This window comes from Leptopilina heterotoma, unplaced genomic scaffold, assembly GCF_015476425.1.
Source record: "Leptopilina heterotoma isolate Lh14 unplaced genomic scaffold, ASM1547642v1 Lhet_19, whole genome shotgun sequence".
Taxonomy (NCBI): Eukaryota; Metazoa; Arthropoda; class Insecta; order Hymenoptera; family Figitidae; genus Leptopilina; species Leptopilina heterotoma.
In genome coordinates, this window is record NW_025110908.1 from 2,669,641 (window position 1) to 2,687,206 (window position 17,566).

The following is a 17,566-nucleotide window of genomic DNA, read 5'->3' on the forward strand; positions in this document are numbered from 1 at the left end:
TTAACAAAAATGCAATTATTTTCATAAATAATAAGACGTTTAAAGAAATTAAATTATTAAAAATACAATTTTCATAAAATTTATCACGAAAGCAATTATTTAAAAAAAATGTTATAAAATTCTTCTCACAACAATTCAATTCTTTTCACAAATAATAATATTTTTCACAGTATAATTCAATTATTTAAAAAACTTTTAATAAAATTCTTAGAAAAAATTCAATTATTTACAAACTTTTTATAAATTTCTTCGCAATAATTCAATTTTGATAAAAATTCAATTATTCAATCAATTATTAATTTTTGAAGAATTTTAATTATAAATAATATGATAATGATTTCTTGTCATAAAATTATGATAAAACAATTTTAAGAATTAGTTTTTAAAATTATTTTAATGTAATTTTTCGAAAATAATTGAATTTCTTAAAAGTATTTTTGTATAATTTAAAAAACGAATTTATTTTTTGATTAATTTTAATTAAGCATTTTGAACATGATTTTTTTTTTAAATGTTAAAAATAATTCTAAAAGGGCCTAGCGGAGTAAGCATGCAAAATCTGCCCCCGCTCAAAAAACTTTGAAATTCTTGTTACATGTTGGCAACATTAAGATAAAATTTTTCACCAAATATTTTTTCAAAAAATGTATTTTTGTAAGAGTTATGGAGGGGGAAAGAAAAATCAAAAATTTGTTTTTTCTCGAAAACCACTGGATCGATTTTAATGAAATTTATATGTATTTTATAAATTCATAAGAGGAATTTAAAAAAAAAATTCAAAAAATTTTGACCGAAAAAAATCCAAAAAAAAACCCAAAAAAAAATTTTTTAATTTTCAAAAAAAAATTTTTTGGTCTTATTTTAGAGATACTACTATGGAATTTTTACAGAAAATTCTCCTAAATGTGTACTTTTAAGAAATATTTTTGTCGATTTTTTTAATTGGGTACCACATAGTTAAAAAAAATTAAAATCCTAGGTGGCGCATCATTCCGGCTGAAGCACAATGTACCAAGTCATTTTGAATTTTGAAAATTTAATATTACATTCGTACTGAGTGACCCCAGAAACGCATAATTACTAAATTTCAAGGAATATTAAAAATAATCAGTTACTGGATACATTCCGCTTCAGCCGGAAAAATTTTTTTTTGAAAATTAAAAAATTTTTTTTGGGGGTTTTTTTTGAGCAAAATTTTTTGAATGTTTTTTTTTTTAATTCCTCTTATTAATTTATAAAACACATATAAATTTCATTAAAATCGATCCAGTGGTTTTCGAGAAAAAACAAATTTTTGATTTTTCTTTCCCCCTCCATAACTCTTTCAAAAATACATTTTTTGAAAAAATATTTGGTGAAAAATTTTATCTTAATGTTGCCAACATGTAACAAGAATTTAAAGATTTTTCACTAAAATTCTTGATAATTCAATTATTTTTAAAATTTGCAATTAAAATTCTTCAAAAGTTTATTTTCAAAATTTGTAACAAAATGCTTGAAAGAAATTAATTATTTTCAATTAACTTATTACAAAATTTCAATTATTCAAAACATTTTTGATTGTATATTTCGAAAATTTAATTAGAAAAATGATTCAAAAATAAGTTTTAAAAGATTTGTTTATATAGTTTTTTTTTGGACTATAAAAATCGAAATAAGTTGCATTTTATACTAAAAATTTTAGACTATAAAAAAATTTTGTTGCAATATTTGAAAAAAATTTAGTCTTTAGTTGCATTACTTTTTAGTTTTCGTTTTTAAAAACGTTGTGGACTTTAGCTTTTTTTTCCCTCTGGTCGTCACCTAGCCTGTAAATTTCAATTTTTAACCTACTTTAATTTAAATAAATTAAATTAAATTTTTTAACCTTTTGGTTAAAACATTTAATTCTGGAAAAACTGAAATTTTTGCCATTGATGTTGAGCGGCGAAAAACATTTTTTTCACGAAAGTGAAAAGAATTACGTAATTCTTTTCACTTTCGTGAAAAAAATGTTTTTCGCCGCTCAACATCAACGTCAACAATTCCAGTTTTTCTTGATTTTTCATGACTGGAAAAAAATTCCATGACCACTACAAGTTTCCCAAGGTCTGTGACAACCCAAAAATCCCAACTAGAAATTAAATTATAAATTGTAATTTAGTTTCTTAATACGTGACGCAATATAATTCCAACAAAACTGTTAAATTTCATTCATTCGAACGTTCAGAACTTTAAAGACTTGCACTGACACTGAAACTAATTTTTCGTTAAATATTTAGAACTCAATTTAATAAATTTTACATTAGAAGCTGTCCGTTCCAAGAGTTTGTAATTTAAAAAGAATTTTCAATAAACAATTGAAAGAGACGATAACAACTTATTCTCTCCCCTTTCAACTGTATTCATTCCCTACTTTCTGCGAAACTTTCTTTTTCCCTAATATGTAAGTTTGTGTTGGAGGTGATATTTATACAATTAGAGAAAAAGTATAGTAAAATTTCATTATCAATCTTTATCGCACTTTTACCCTTATTTGCTTCTTTGTTCCACTTTTTTCCTTAATACCTACGATCACTAATTATGTTACACATTAATCAAAATTTCTCACATATAAAAAGTTAAAAAAAAAACTTATAAATTTTAATGAGGTCATGAACAAACAAAAAGATCGTACTGCAAAAAGATTTTTTCAGGTAGATATATATACAACGAAATCAACTCGAGCATTATAATAATCTCTTTTAAATGAAGTTACGTTGCTACGGACTTACGCAGAACTTTTAAAGTCTAAATCTGAAAGTACAAAGCCAGGCTAGATTTAATGAAACGTACGTACTTCAGTGTAATATTTCAAAAAAAAAATAAAATTTTTTTTTAACTTTCTAAATATAAAAAAGAGTGTTTTATCTTTTTACAATTATGGTCTAAAATAAAAAATTGTATTTAAATTGAAGAATGTAATTTTTTTTCAAACTGTATAGGCACACATGTTTTTCAAGCTCAGTTAATTTTTATTCAATAACGTCAATTTCTTTATTAAATTTTAATTTAATTTTCAAATTGAAATTGGCACGACTTCTGAATATCGAAGTTTTTCCAAATTGAATTTCGTAAAAATCTCATTCATAAAGGAACTTTAGTTAACGTTCCAACCTCGCTTTCACTAAATCGATAAAAGCATAAAGCTCTTATTTTGATAATGAATAACGAAACACGCAACACTTATTTTATGTGTAATTATTATTAAAACCCTTTTTCCAACATAAACAAAAAAAAAAGAAAATTTGATTTATTGTTGACTTACATTTGTTACGAAAAAAAAAATAAATTAAAAAATTTTTATTGTTAACCTAGCATTCTTATTATGTACTAAATTTTCCAAAAATAAACTTTTCTATTAATGGAAAAAATTATAATAAATATTAACGTAGAACTGTCATAAAATTGATATAAAACGAGTATAAAAATAATTAAGTCCTAGGGGCTTAATTTGTATTTTTTGATCAGGAAATATTTTAGAAATTTGACTTATTTTGAAAAGAATAAAAAGGGGTCGAATTTAGAAAAATTTTACCGCTTGTGAGCGATGACGACTTCTTGACGCCTAGCGGACAATTAGAGAATTAAAATTGGCGCGAAATTCAAAATTCAATTAAAGAAGAAAATAAAAAGTTTTGGTAACTCAATTTAAATTTTGCTATAACTCCACAAATGTCCGGCAAGTGATGAAAAAAAACTCATTTCTCATAAACGAAATGGTGTGGACGGAGTATATGTATATAAGAATGAGTAATTCATCGAGATTATACTATTCATTCCGGATTTCGATCTCACAATTTTCTTTTTACTATCCCCTAATTGTGACTGGTCATTTATAACCCCTGTCTTCAAGGGAAATAAAAAGAAGAGGGGAATTTAAAAAATGTAAATTAATAAAAATTCCTATCAATAATTACAATTCTTATTTATTTTTAGCATCAGCTTGTAGCATTATATTTTATTAAATACTTGTATTATTAATAATGTTTTTAATAATTTAATTTTTTATTAAAAAATATCTCCCTAATTTAAACGTTAAAAAAAAAATTAAAAATTAAAAAAAAAGAAAATTAAAAAAATTTTAAATTTAAATCAAACCTATTTTGAGAAACTTAACAATTTTTTATTTTTTTTTTCGTTTAATAAATTTTCTAATTTGCTAAAATTTTACTTCTTTAATAAATGAGAAAACAATTTTTCATTTACACGGAGAGAGAATATATATTAAATTTTGTAAAAATATTTTCAAATTGGGGAAAAAGTGCGACAAAGCGAAATTTTGATATCAAAAAATACTAAACTTTAAAAAAACTTATGTGAAATTTAGTATAATTATATCAAATATCAAGAATATTAATTAAATTCTAATATAACTTTACTAAATTTTATATAAGTTTTTTTAAAGTTTAGTATTTTTTGATATCAAAATTTCGCTTTGTCGCACTTTTTCCCCAATTTGAAAATATTTTTACAAAATTTAATATATATTCTCTCTCCGTGTATCAATGGCTGTAAAATGAAAAAAAATATGAAAAAAACACCGCACTTTGAAAAAAAGCGAAACAAAAATTTCATACAGAATATGTGAACATTATTTTCAAATTGCTAATAAAAACAAAAAAGCTCTTCAAAAATATATATGCTCTTTTCCTAACAACGTTATTTAAAAAAAATTTCACAATATTCGTAATTTTTATCGAAATATAAAACGTAAAAAAATGTATTGTTTCTCTGCATTAAAAAAAATAAAAAAAGTAAAAAGAAATAAAAATAAAAAAAAGTAAAAAGAACAAAAAATATTTTTAAATGCAAGTAACACATGGAATTCTCTGAATATGATACCAAAAATTAAAAATAGAATATTTAGTTTTTAAAATTAAAAAAAAAATACCAGAAACATTCCCCTTGTAAGAGTACGCTATTTTTTTGGCAATCATATTTGGCACGAAGAAAACGACTCGGTTAAAGATGGATTAAGTACAAAAGGACAATGGGTTCGTTAGTAAAATTCGACCAATGAATTTATTTCATCTGACGATGAAAACACGTTCTGGCAACATTCCCTGACCATTGTAAGAGTTTATTTGTATATATGTATATATATATTTATACGTTTTGAGAATAAATTCTTACACCGGATGTGCAAGAAGAAGATATCCCGAAATGCAAATAGAGAAAGAAAATTAACTAATATATAAGGTGAAGTCTGATTTTTCTAATTTTTTTTTCTATTTTTCTATAAGGTGAAATTTATGCGATAATTGTTAATAATTTTGTGAAAAAATTGTTGTCATTAATCCATAAAAAATTTACTATTTTTACAAATATCTAAAATTTAGGAAGCAGACTTCAAGTCTCTGAAAATATTTTTAATTATTTTAAAACTACATCAGTTCCTAGTTTATCTAAGGATATCAAATTGAGACAAAAAACGTATCAAAATAGTTGCGAAGCAACGTTTTGATGCGTTTTTTGTCTCAATTTGATATCCTTAGATAAACTTTTTTTTAATAATATTATTCTTTAGGTAAATAATGTTTTAAAACATTTTTTTAAAAAGATTAAAAAAATTTTTTTTTTATATTTAAAAAAAAATGTTTTCTAAATAGTTATTTATTACTAAAGTTATTAACGAAACGACAACTAATTACTTTCTGAATTTTAGTCAGTAAAAATTTTTACTAATTTGGATGACTTTTTGCTTTTGAAATAGAAAATTTTACTAATAAATAATAATTTCTACTAATTTATTAGTAAAATTTATGAATTCAAAAGCAAAAAGACTAATTAAAATTAATAAACATGTTAACTAATTAAAATTTAGGGAGTAGTTATAGTAAAAATTTCGACTGGTTGAATTAGTTACATAAAAATCTTAGTCATTTTAAAATAACCTAAAAATGCATTTAACTAATAAATAGCAGACTAATAATTAGCAATACATTAAACTAATTATACTATAAAATATAAAATATTATAGAAATATTACTATATTCGAATCAGTGACTGACTTTTTACTATATATCAAATCATTATATTTTTTTTATCAATAAATAAAAAAATTATTTTTAACCAATAAAAATTTAGAGAGTAAACTTTTTCCATTGTGTAGGTTGAATGACAATAATAATCGTACCACATAATTGATTGTGTGTAGGGACATAGTAGTGGACAGAATAAATATTGTATACACAAAATATCTCTAATTTTACAGACTGCTGCAGAAATTTTTGGCTACACGTTTGAAATCTAACGATTGCTTTGCACTGTTGGCAACGAGTTATATCTGCAGTTATCGAAACCTTAGGTTTGATAAACCATGCATCACTCGAATGCAACCAAAAAATATATTCGCTCTTTTGAATAAGATAAAATAGTTTTTTTCTTAAATAATTTTTAACTTTTGTACATTTCTTCTCCTTAAAATGATTTATTCAGATATACAAATCATAAACTTACGAAAAAGAATCATTTAAAAAAGAAAAATTTAAGTTCAAGTTCTCGAAAATTTAAGAGGTTCTAAAGGACAAAAATTATTTATTTCTTTTTCAACTTCCAATCTTATTATCATAATGTAGTGTTAAGAATATTTTACTAAAAGTTATTTACCTAAAGTTATGAACGTCGAAATGAATGAAATTCTTTTTTGTGTTCTATTTTTAAAATTACATAATTAAAATGAAAAATACTGTAATTGAACTTCTCTGTAATTAAGAACGAACTCTTTAATTATAAAAAACAAGATTCTGTAATAAAATTCAAATTCAAAGAAGTAAAAAAAAATATAGTCGTTCATTTGAACGTTCAAAATTTTAGGAAAATTAAAAATGAACGAAATATTTGTTTGTGATCTAATATCTTCAAAAATTACAAGATTGAAATGAAAATACTCCAATTGAACATTTATGAAAAGTATTAAAATAAAACAGTAAAGGTAATTATTTAATTAAAATTGTTTATTTGTAAAGAACAATATTATGTAAAATACAATTTAAGTTAAAATGAATATTTTTTTTTAATTCCTTTGAATGAATGTTGTTAACATTCATATTAAAAAATAATTTATAGAGTTTCAATTTGTTTAATTAACCTGTTTTAATTTTTATTGTAATTATTTATTTAAAAAAAATATTTCATTCATATGAACGTCCAGAATTTTTAGAGCATTTATTAATATAAATAAAAAAGAAAAAATTTTATACCGTATCATTTGAAGCAATTGCTAAATATATTTTTTTCCATTCTTAAAAAGGAAAAATTGATTTTTGTTTGCATTTAAAAATTGAGAGCTGAAATTGTAACAATTGTCACATAGACGAAATAAAAAATTTTATTTCATTCTTCACCTCCTTACGATGGGAATTAGAATTTTTCAAGGTGGAATAGCGGTCATTATTAAAGACTTTTCTTTTGTTAAAAAATGTTTGCTTCTTTTGTCACAGAAAAGAATTTTTTTCAGATTCAGATTGATAAGAAAATTTTCAATTAAGGAACAAATGTGTTAAAAAGACGAAATTTTAATATAAAAAAATCTAATTTGTAAAAAAAACTTCTATATAGTAGTATTAGTAGTAGTAGTAGTAGTAGTAGTAGTAGTAGTAGTAGTAGTAGTAAGGGTAGTAGTAGCAGTGTAGCAAATTTAAAATATATTATAAAGTTTTGATCATTATTTTTGGTCCAGTGCGTTATTAACTTTAGTTTCATGTTTCTACCGTGCAATTCAAATATTTGAAAATGCTCACAAGATTTATTTCCATAATTACAAAATGTAATGTATCAAAAAAGTTATATCCCTATATAATGTACTCTTTCAAGAATATACTAAGCCCTATATTTTATTTACAGAGTCAACGATTATTATTTACTAGTTACTACACTATATATTAATCGATTAAATACACTTGATGAAGACTGGCTTTTAAAAGATATAGGAATATTTACTTTATCTCTACTTTATAATTCACTAGTTATTCTTGTTTATATTTTTGAAGCAATGTTTTCTTTGACAACAACAATAAATTATCAAATAAACATTATAAAAACACGTTCAAAAAAAAAATCTGTAGATTGAAAAATAAACACTTTCCACATAGTACAATAAAATATATAGGGAAATATTTTAAGGAGGGAAAAATCTGCTAATGTATTTTGCTTCGTTTATATTTATTTATAGTTCGAAAAAAACTTATATAGTATTCGTGAATGAAATGAACATTTTGTGTCGAGGGTTCTCTGGCTATAAGGGTAAATTAATTCTGCTATATACCACTACAAAACAAAACTACTCGATCATAAATCAAGAATACTTGTTGAATTTCAAATCTTAAATCACGAAGATATGCATGCTTAGAGTATCAAAAAGATGAATTCGCTTATAAATAAATAGCTCCATCACACTTTGCAATTACTTAATCAAGTGTATCTATAATTCATAACTTATATTGAAAATGATTAAATTGAGTGAAAATTTCTGCTGGTTGTGTATTTCGACAAAATGTATACATTTTATATTAGATACTCTCTAATATATTATACGCCATCTAAATCTGAATTAGATAAAAAAAAAATTACAACTGATAAATCATTAATTTTTAACTGATTCGAGACAAAAAATCAGTCACTGATTCAGATATCAAAATTTTAACTGATTCACTATTAACGATCAAAGTATCAAATTGCAACGAACTGATCACCGAAAATGTTCAAATCATAATTTGATTCAGGTTTTTGATATCAATTTGCCACCTTCAAGAAAACTGTTTTCAAATTTATAGTAAATTCTATTTCGTATTTAGAATAATTGGAATAGTACGTAAAAAAAATTTTTTACACGAATACATTCGGACAAGTGGTTTTTTAATATAAAAATTACTCCAACGTTTTGAAATCAATACGATTTCCTCTTCAGGGAGTCTAGAAAATAATACAGAAAACAAAATAAAAATACGAAAATCATTAAGACGTTAAATAATAATTTAGAAACATTAAACAATAAATAAAAGCGAAAACAAAATTAAATAATTAAAAACTTTATAATTTAATCCCTTTGATACGTGACACAATATTATTGTACCAAATTTAAAAAAGATATAAAAAAAATTCCGTTAATCTGAAAATTTATAACTTTAGAGATATTTAGAATTTTGAGAGATAACAATATTTTTTTTTTATGCAATATTGTATAGATGAAAAAGGGAATTTTAATTCTTAAAAAGAGCATTCAGTTAAATAAAGGGGATTTTTAGAATTAAGAATAGATAATAAATAAATATAAAAAATATTTGTACGATAAATATAGCGTACACAATCACGAATTACGGAAAAAAGTTAATGACAATCTAAATTTGACCACATCGGTTATAAATAGATACTTGTAATTGTTTGAAAAGAAATTTGTCAAAACGAATAAGTATTTATATTTTCTAATAATATTTTTCAATTTAATTAATTGTCAATTCCGTAAATATACTTCGGAGATAATATTTTTCGTTAAATAAACGAATCAGAATTTTCAAATTAATCCTTTGATAATATTTATAGTTTACTTATAATGTATAATATACTATTTCAATGTGTATTTACTCACGAATGATGTCGACAGAAAAAATATATTTAACTCACCTGGAACAAAAAGAAAATAGATATTACTTTATATTTGAATTATTTTAAAAAAAATTAAAACAAATACTTATATGTAATTTTTTTTAGTAAAAAAATATTATTTGCTAGTAAAAAATGCGAATTACTAATGAATTAGTATTTCTCAACTAGCAAATAGTAATTTTTTACTAAAAATTAGTCAAAACTGTTACTAATTCAATTGGTAAACGAATCCTCACTATTTTATTAGTAGAAATTTATGAATCATAATTAATGGAACATCCTTGGCACCTATTTTAGTACATATTCTTAAATTAAGAATATTTTTTTTCAGTGTAGGTAAAAAAGAAGAATTTTAATTTTTAAAAAGGAGATTTAATTTAAAAAAGGGGATTTTTCAAATGAAGTGAATTATAATATTTGAGATAGTAGGTGGTCACTTTGGGGTACAAATTGGGGTACAAAAGTTCCAAAACGGAAGTTCCAATCGAAAAATTCCAAGAAAAAAGTTCCAAAATGAAAAGATCCAAAATTTATTTTTCCAAAGTACAAAAGTTCCAAAGTCCAAAATGTCCAAAATATAAATTAACCAAAGTGTGAAATTTCCAAAAAAAATTTCCAAAATAAAAAGTGTTGAATTGTTAAATAAGTGAAAAGTATTGAAGTTGTTTGAAAAAATAAGGCATCTCCAATATTTCACATTATTTTTTCTATCTGAATGCTTGTAATACAGAAATCCTTCGATATGTAAATAATTTTTTTCCGACTTGTATTATTTCTACCATAATTAAAATTTACAATTTAATATAATTTCACTGTTCACTATTTTATAGTTTAAATAAAATTTTAAATTAAAATAAAATTTTTAATTTTACTAATTTACAATTTAATTAATATAATTTCACTGTTCACTATTTTATAGTTTAAATAAAATTTCTAATTTTACTAATTTACAATTTAATATAATTTCACTGTTTACTATTTTAAAATTTGAAAAAAAAAATTTTAATTTCACAACATAATTTTGGAATGAGCACACGTTGAATGAAATTTTTGATTTGAAATTTAAAAAATAAAAAAAACAATGTTTGGAAAAAACGACTATTGGAAAAATAATACTTTGGTAAAAATGGCCTTTGGAAAAATAATACTTTGGAAAAAATATCATTTGGGAAAATAATAATTTGGATCCTTCGGAATTGGAACTTCTGTTTTGGAACTTTTGACTCCATACCCACTTTTTTTAAAAAATATTTTCTAATAATTTTTGTCTAAAAAAAAGCAATTTCTATTGAAATCTTTTTTCTAAAAAAGGTTTTTCTAACAAGTTTTGATTTCTAAAAAAGTTTTTCTAAAAAGTTATGATTTCTAATATATTTATTTTTCTAAAATTTGTAATATTCCATAATTTTTATAAAAGTTAGAAAATTGTTAAAAAAAATTAAGATTAAGGAATAGAAACTATTTTGCATATTTTCTGTTTCTCAATCACAATTTTGTAAATTTTGTTTACAAAATTATAAGTTTCTTTTTGAAAAAGTAGAAAAATATTTATAAAATTACTATTTATTTTTCTTATCACAATTTGTTAACAAAATTCTGTTCTTATTTGAAAAAAAAAATTAAAATTTGCATCATTTTTATACCTAAATTTCCAAAATTAATTTATTTATAAAACATTTTTTTAGAAAATTTTAAATACCTTTAGGAAAAAAATTCCTATAATTTCTATTAGTTAATTACGATTTTTAATTAGATTATTTAAATATTTTGTTAGAAAATTTGCATAATTTATATTTTTTATTATAATTTTTTAAAGAAATCTCAACTTACTTTTTTTTAGAGAATTAAAAAATTTTCGTAAATTTTATTTTTTAATCATTCGTTATTTCAAAAATTGAATATTGTTAGAAAAAATTTTTTTGAAAATTACCTTCATTAGAAAAATAAATTTTTAGAAAATTACCTTAATTGGAAGGAAAAAAATCAGAAAATCACTTTCATTAGAAAAAAGTTTTTTAGAAATTCACCTTTATTAGAAACAAAATTTTTAGAAAATATAAAATTAGAAATTTTGTTTTAGGTAAAAACTGTACCCCAACCATTTGAGATATTTGCTTTTTGATCAAAATTGCATCTTCTTAAAATTAAAATTTTTCGTTCTATTTTTTCCTCGATTTTTTCTTGTTATTAATTGATATATTTTTCCTAATCTTCAATTTTTCTAACTTTTGAATAAAACTTTATTTGTTTGAACGCTTCTTTTGTTTTAAGATTCCATGAATTTTACAATGTCCGAAGTAAATTTCAGTAAAAATTAGTAAACTTTACTTTGGACTTTATAAAATTTCTTCCAAAAATACTAAAATTTACTATATTTAAAATTTTTATTTCCAGAATAACTTTCACTATTTCCGAAGAAAATTTCTTTAAAAAAAATTTTAAGTTAAATTCTTCTAAGTTACAAAAAATTATACAAAAAGTAGAAAAAAAGTACTTACTTAAAAGTACAAAAAGTATTTTTTTATTAAACGTAACTATATAGAAAATTTTCAAACTTACAAAAAATGGCAGTTTTTGTAACTTTTTCTCAAAAAGAAGAGAATGAGGGGAGAGAATACAAGATTTTAGGTGTTTTAGGGAGCATTTTCTTAATTCAAGGGGATAAAAAAAGGGGAAAAGAGGAAAACAAGGGGATTAGGTAACTAAGGGGACCAACTGTGATCCTCGTAAATAATTAACTAATTGATTGAACAGTACCACAATAATATACTTAAATTTATCTCCCGGTAAGTTATATAATTAAAACACTCAGTTTTGCTGTATTTTTTTAACCAATAAAAATTCCCAAAGAGCAGAAATTTACCCACATTGTTCCAATTTCTATCAAAACGTTTTTTTGGCAATTACCACCAAAGTCTAATAATTTTTTTTTATTTTTCGTTAAGGCCCACACTAGAGCCCTATATTTGAACATGGGTTCGCAATAAACAGAGTCAATTTCTCCACCGATTTTAAAAGATTTTCAATACTCTTTAAGTAATATCCTTTCAAGTAAAGCTGTGATGAGATCCCTTTGATACTATTCTATACAAACGGAAATTACTTTTTATATGTGAATGGTAAATGTAAATTTTTCCACGTACATATAGCAACTACACATTTAGCAATTTTTGTCAAATAATACTAAATCGTATGGTTATGTATATAAATCAGATTTTTCATAGCTCAATAAACAAAAAAGTGTAGTTCTAAAAGCAGTGCTATATAGATTTGCTGCAATCGAGTCGACCTGTACTGTCTTTCAATGTGTGCCATTATTGGGAATCTGGCAAATTGCCATCATCTTAGCTATACAGAGATGTAAAACGGAAGAAAACGATACTTGCAGAAAAAGTACCCAATTTTTGCGCCTTTAAATTACACTAGCTTTTGGGAATTAAAAAAAGAAGATAATCAGAATTATTGACACTATACTTTTTAATATCTCGAACATTAAAAAACACTTTACTTGAAAAAAAACACTTAAATTAAAAAATAATTGACTTTTATTAATTTCCTTCTTTCATATCTATTTTCTCCTTAGTTTTTCTATTTTGCAACTCATTATATAGTCAAGAATAACTTCTTTTATTCGTTAAAAAATTAAATCACAAGATCCACAAGTTTCGAGTGTTCAAATAAACGACGAAATATTTCTTATTAAAAATATTTATAAATAAACTACTAAGTGCAATAAAAATTAAAAACTTAAAATTTTATTTGACAACTTAGAATTAATTTTTTTTCTTCGACGCTAAATTATTATAATTTTATTCATTTCCTCTTTGAATTCATTTTGAATTCATTTCCTTTAATTATTATAATAAAAATTTAATTTGAGGAAATATTTAATAAATTCGTTTATTATTTTTCTGCAGATATCAAATTGAGACAAAAAACAAATAAAAATGTTGCTTCGCAACACTTTTGATTCGTCTTTTGTCTCAATTTGATATCTGCAGAAAAACTGTGCGTTTTAAACAAATGAACAAAAATTTTTGCTGATATAAATATTTTCAAAAATTTCTCACTGCAATAAAAATAAAAGTATAATAGGTAATTAGGTAATAGGTAATTAGGTTTAGGAACCTAAACAATAAGGAAATCTGATATTTATTTTGCCAATTCACATATTTATTTTTGTTAATAGAACAAATTTTAAAATTTTGTATTTTTTAACAACAACCACTTTTATCACGGTCCATTGATTTAAATTACTGAACCGATTGAAAAATGTCAATAATTTTTATTGGTTTTTCCATTGTTTTTAATTTGAAACTTTTTACGATCAGACTATTTTTTAATTTGAGATATGGTCCAAGTAATAACTAATAAATAAAAATAAAAAAATTTATTAAAAAATATAGTGCCATTCATTATTTTGCTTTCACAACTATCTTTATTGAGATATAATTAATATTTCCGTTGCAAACTTATCATCATTATCATCATCATTATTGTCTATATTATATTATTAATATTATTATTATTTTTATTATTATTATTATCATTATTATTAATATTATTCTATATTATTTAATTTAAAAGATATTTATTATTATTATTATTATTTTTATAAAGTATTACTATACATTAGTGCTGCGCATAGAATGTACACCCTTAAGGGCATGAATTTGCAGAAATGGTTGAAAACAGCCATAAATTACAGTATTGAAAATGTTTCTATTGAATTTTGATTAATGGTGAAATTTTCCCCAAACTATCAGTCAAATACTGAATGTATGTAATTCGAGATAAATTTTTTGTTTTTTTTTCCATTTGATGAAAGTTACTCTAGTCGTGATGTAGTTGTGTGGTCGAGGACAATATTTCTAGAAGATTGCTCTTTTTATAATTAACCTACGATCGCATAAAGGTGAATTTATTATATTGAAGAGATGTGTTTAATGAAAATATTGAGTAAAAAGCTATTCGCGACTACTCATTGAACAAATTACACGAAGGTTAAGGGTGTTTAATAGTATGTATACCTTTTGAACCGACAACGCGATAACAAACGAAAGAAAAGTAAAATTGAGAAAAAATATATTATTTTCTCAAGGATAGAAAAACTTGAAAACAATCAATGACGCAAATACCAGAGAAATCATTTTAGTTTTTACAATTACAAAACATAATAAATCTTTCATTTAATTTAGATTTGTAATAAAAATTGTATTTAAAAAAAATATAAACAATTAATTTTTTCTTTAAATACAATTTTAATTATTAAAAATTAATTAATTAATAGCAATTTATTTTCTAGTTTATTAATAAATAAATAAACTAATTAATTAATAATTTAATAAATAAAATAGGCAATAAATAGTTTTATTAAACATGTAAAATCTGAATTAATATTTTTTGACTTAAAGCAACTAACAAAAGTTCTTAAACAATTGACTATGTATTTCCCTTCTAATCAAATTAATTAAATTTAAAGATGAATAGAAAAATATTTTTAATTGTGCTGTATCTAATATCCTGTCAGCTGAACAATTTATTTCTCATGCAGGCCTGATTGTATAAGTATGCCTGTATGCGTGACATAACGAAAGCCATCGTCATTTGAAACCTAACCGGAAGATTTTTGTGATATGCCTACCCACGTGAACTAACAACATTCCTAATATGAAAAACATCAAATCATTAAATGAAAATTATTGGCCAACACTTAGCGCAAAAAAAAATCTTTTTTACTTTTCATGTTAAAGTTCATTCAATTCCCAGTAGAAACATTCTGAGAAATGGGTTTCCTTAGCAATTTCCATGGTTGATAAGAAGCAGAGTTATGGAAAATTGCTTGTAATCCCTAAAAATAAGTCTCCAAAGGTTCAGATAAAACTCGATAAATTCTCTAAACAGTTATTACTTCCTTTTTTTATCAATAAATCATTTTCTCAGGGTATTTCCTTCGTGAAAGTTTTAGTGTGTTATTTTCTTTTTTCCTAAATTTGAGCTCCTTTTTTTCTCACCGGGAGGTAATAACATGAAATTTTCGTAACGTTCTTTTCGAAAGTGCTTTGCAATTTTTTATTACGACAATGAAATGGAAAAAACTCGTTTTAACGAGATTCATTTTTTTTATTTTCAAGGGATATAATATGGAAGGTTTTTCATTTAAAAAAAAGAGGATTATTTTTTTCCTTCATTCTCTAAAAGGTTTTTTTTAATGTAATTTTAATTAATCGGTAAATAGAATTTTATTTCGAAGAAAAAAATTCTTTCAATTACAATAAATAGAAATTTAATTAAGTGAAATGTGTGTGTGTGAAATAATAGGTTTTGATGTAAATTACTCCGATAGATTTACCTGTTAAAAGCAGAGTAAATCTCCATTTAGATAATTATACCAACTTGGAGTGTAATAATTCTTTTTCTCTCGCTTGTCTTTGGTTCAATGACAAAATTAGAATAACGATGCCAAGATTAGAGAAAAGCCCACAAGAATCTTTGTGTGATAATTCTAATTTACAAGAATAATTTAATAACAGTAAAGAAAAAAATCATATCAACAAATAAAATATAAAAACATAAACTTCTCCTCTACAAATATCATATGTTTAATTATTTTTATCATTTAGCTGAAATACTACTTCATAGTTTTGTAATTACTTTCAATTCTTATCTGCCTGACATACACCAAATGGGAAATATAAATAATTCCTACTTATTATGCGGTGAACGCAAACATTTCAAAGAGTACATGACTTTGGATCAAGACAATAGAAACGACGATAATAAAAAAAGTATGAATAGACAGAGAGGAGTATTTAATTAGAAATGACACTTACCGACTATTCTTGTCTTCCTGTTGGTGGGGAAAGAGCAGGTTGTTTTCTTTTCGTTGCTTACAAATCTTGACATTTCCAACTTCCCGGCAGACTTCCCGGGTACGGCGCTGATAGTTAGAAGCAGCATGGGCCTTCTTCATCTCACACTCTCTTACTCTCAATAATTTTGCAAAAAAATTTCTGACACTCTCAAAGGAACTTTGCTGCACATTCTCACACACAATCAACAAAATAATAACATTTACTAACGCATTCATACCAAAACACTTGAGACACATGGTATTCATACTCACAATAAAACAATAATAATTTACGCAGGGTCGCGAATACGATAACGTGCGGTTAGAAGCATGAAGATTTGCAAACACGCTCCCCTTCATACACAGAATCGAAATCACTTACCCTTTTTTGCAATATTTCAAAACAAAAAAAAACCTCGACAATTTGACCTCACAAATAAAAACCAGTTCCGAGTCAAAACGATTTTTGCTTATCTTACCGAATAATAATGGAATAAATGTCCCTTTAATTTAACACGGGAACGCGAATTTATTTTCTAGTCGTATTTTAACCGAACGCGATATAAATCACAATAACAAAACTTAGATACACATTACTGACCTAGAATGAAATTGTCGACGACTCGTCACGTCTGACTCAACAAATTCAAAACATTTTTGAGACACGGGCTCATGCAGACTTCACCACGGTTGCCATATTGGAATTAATTGAAATTTTTTTCCGCAAGAGAGTGGCCGCAGCCAGGGTTGGGTAGGCACGATACATAACAACAACATACATTATTGGCACAAGAAGGGAAATTAAAAATCAATCAATTAATTACTACTTTTACTAGAGATATTGTAATCAAATTAGTTATAATCTTCTTATCTCTATAAATTTTATCTTAGAATGTCTCAAAAATGTGTCTTCGCAGCGCAAATGGCGCAAATAATAGTAAAACCAATTATAGTTCAAAATTTCACCACTACCAACAAAAGTGGCGTTGTAATAATTTTGCGTATTTTCTACTTTTATGGATTTTTTTATATACTAAAACATTTTTTTTATCTAAATGAAAAAATCTAAATCACACGTATCATAACTAA

The 17,566-nt window shown here is 23.8% G+C and overlaps 2 protein-coding genes across 4 annotated transcripts in view; both read right to left on the reverse strand.

Moving 5' to 3' along the window:
- Window positions 1–16,849, reverse strand: part of LOC122500687 (neuronal calcium sensor 2) — a 203,481-nt gene extending 186,632 nt beyond the window's left edge. Inside the window, exon 1 of the mRNA XM_043609740.1 lies at window positions 16,458–16,849. The gene's annotated coding sequence lies outside the window, so the exon portion shown is untranslated. The remainder of the gene's footprint in view (window positions 1–16,457) is intronic.
- Window positions 1–17,216, reverse strand: part of LOC122500689 (neurocalcin homolog) — a 233,014-nt gene extending 215,798 nt beyond the window's left edge. The window contains exon 1 of one of the 3 annotated variants that reach the window (XM_043609742.1): window positions 17,079–17,216. The gene's annotated coding sequence lies outside the window, so the exon portion shown is untranslated. Of the gene's footprint in view, window positions 1–16,859 lie in introns of all 3 variants that reach the window. The other 2 variants (XM_043609743.1, XM_043609744.1) reach the window with 2 other exon arrangements.
- Between the last annotated feature and the right edge of the window lie 350 nt (window positions 17,217–17,566).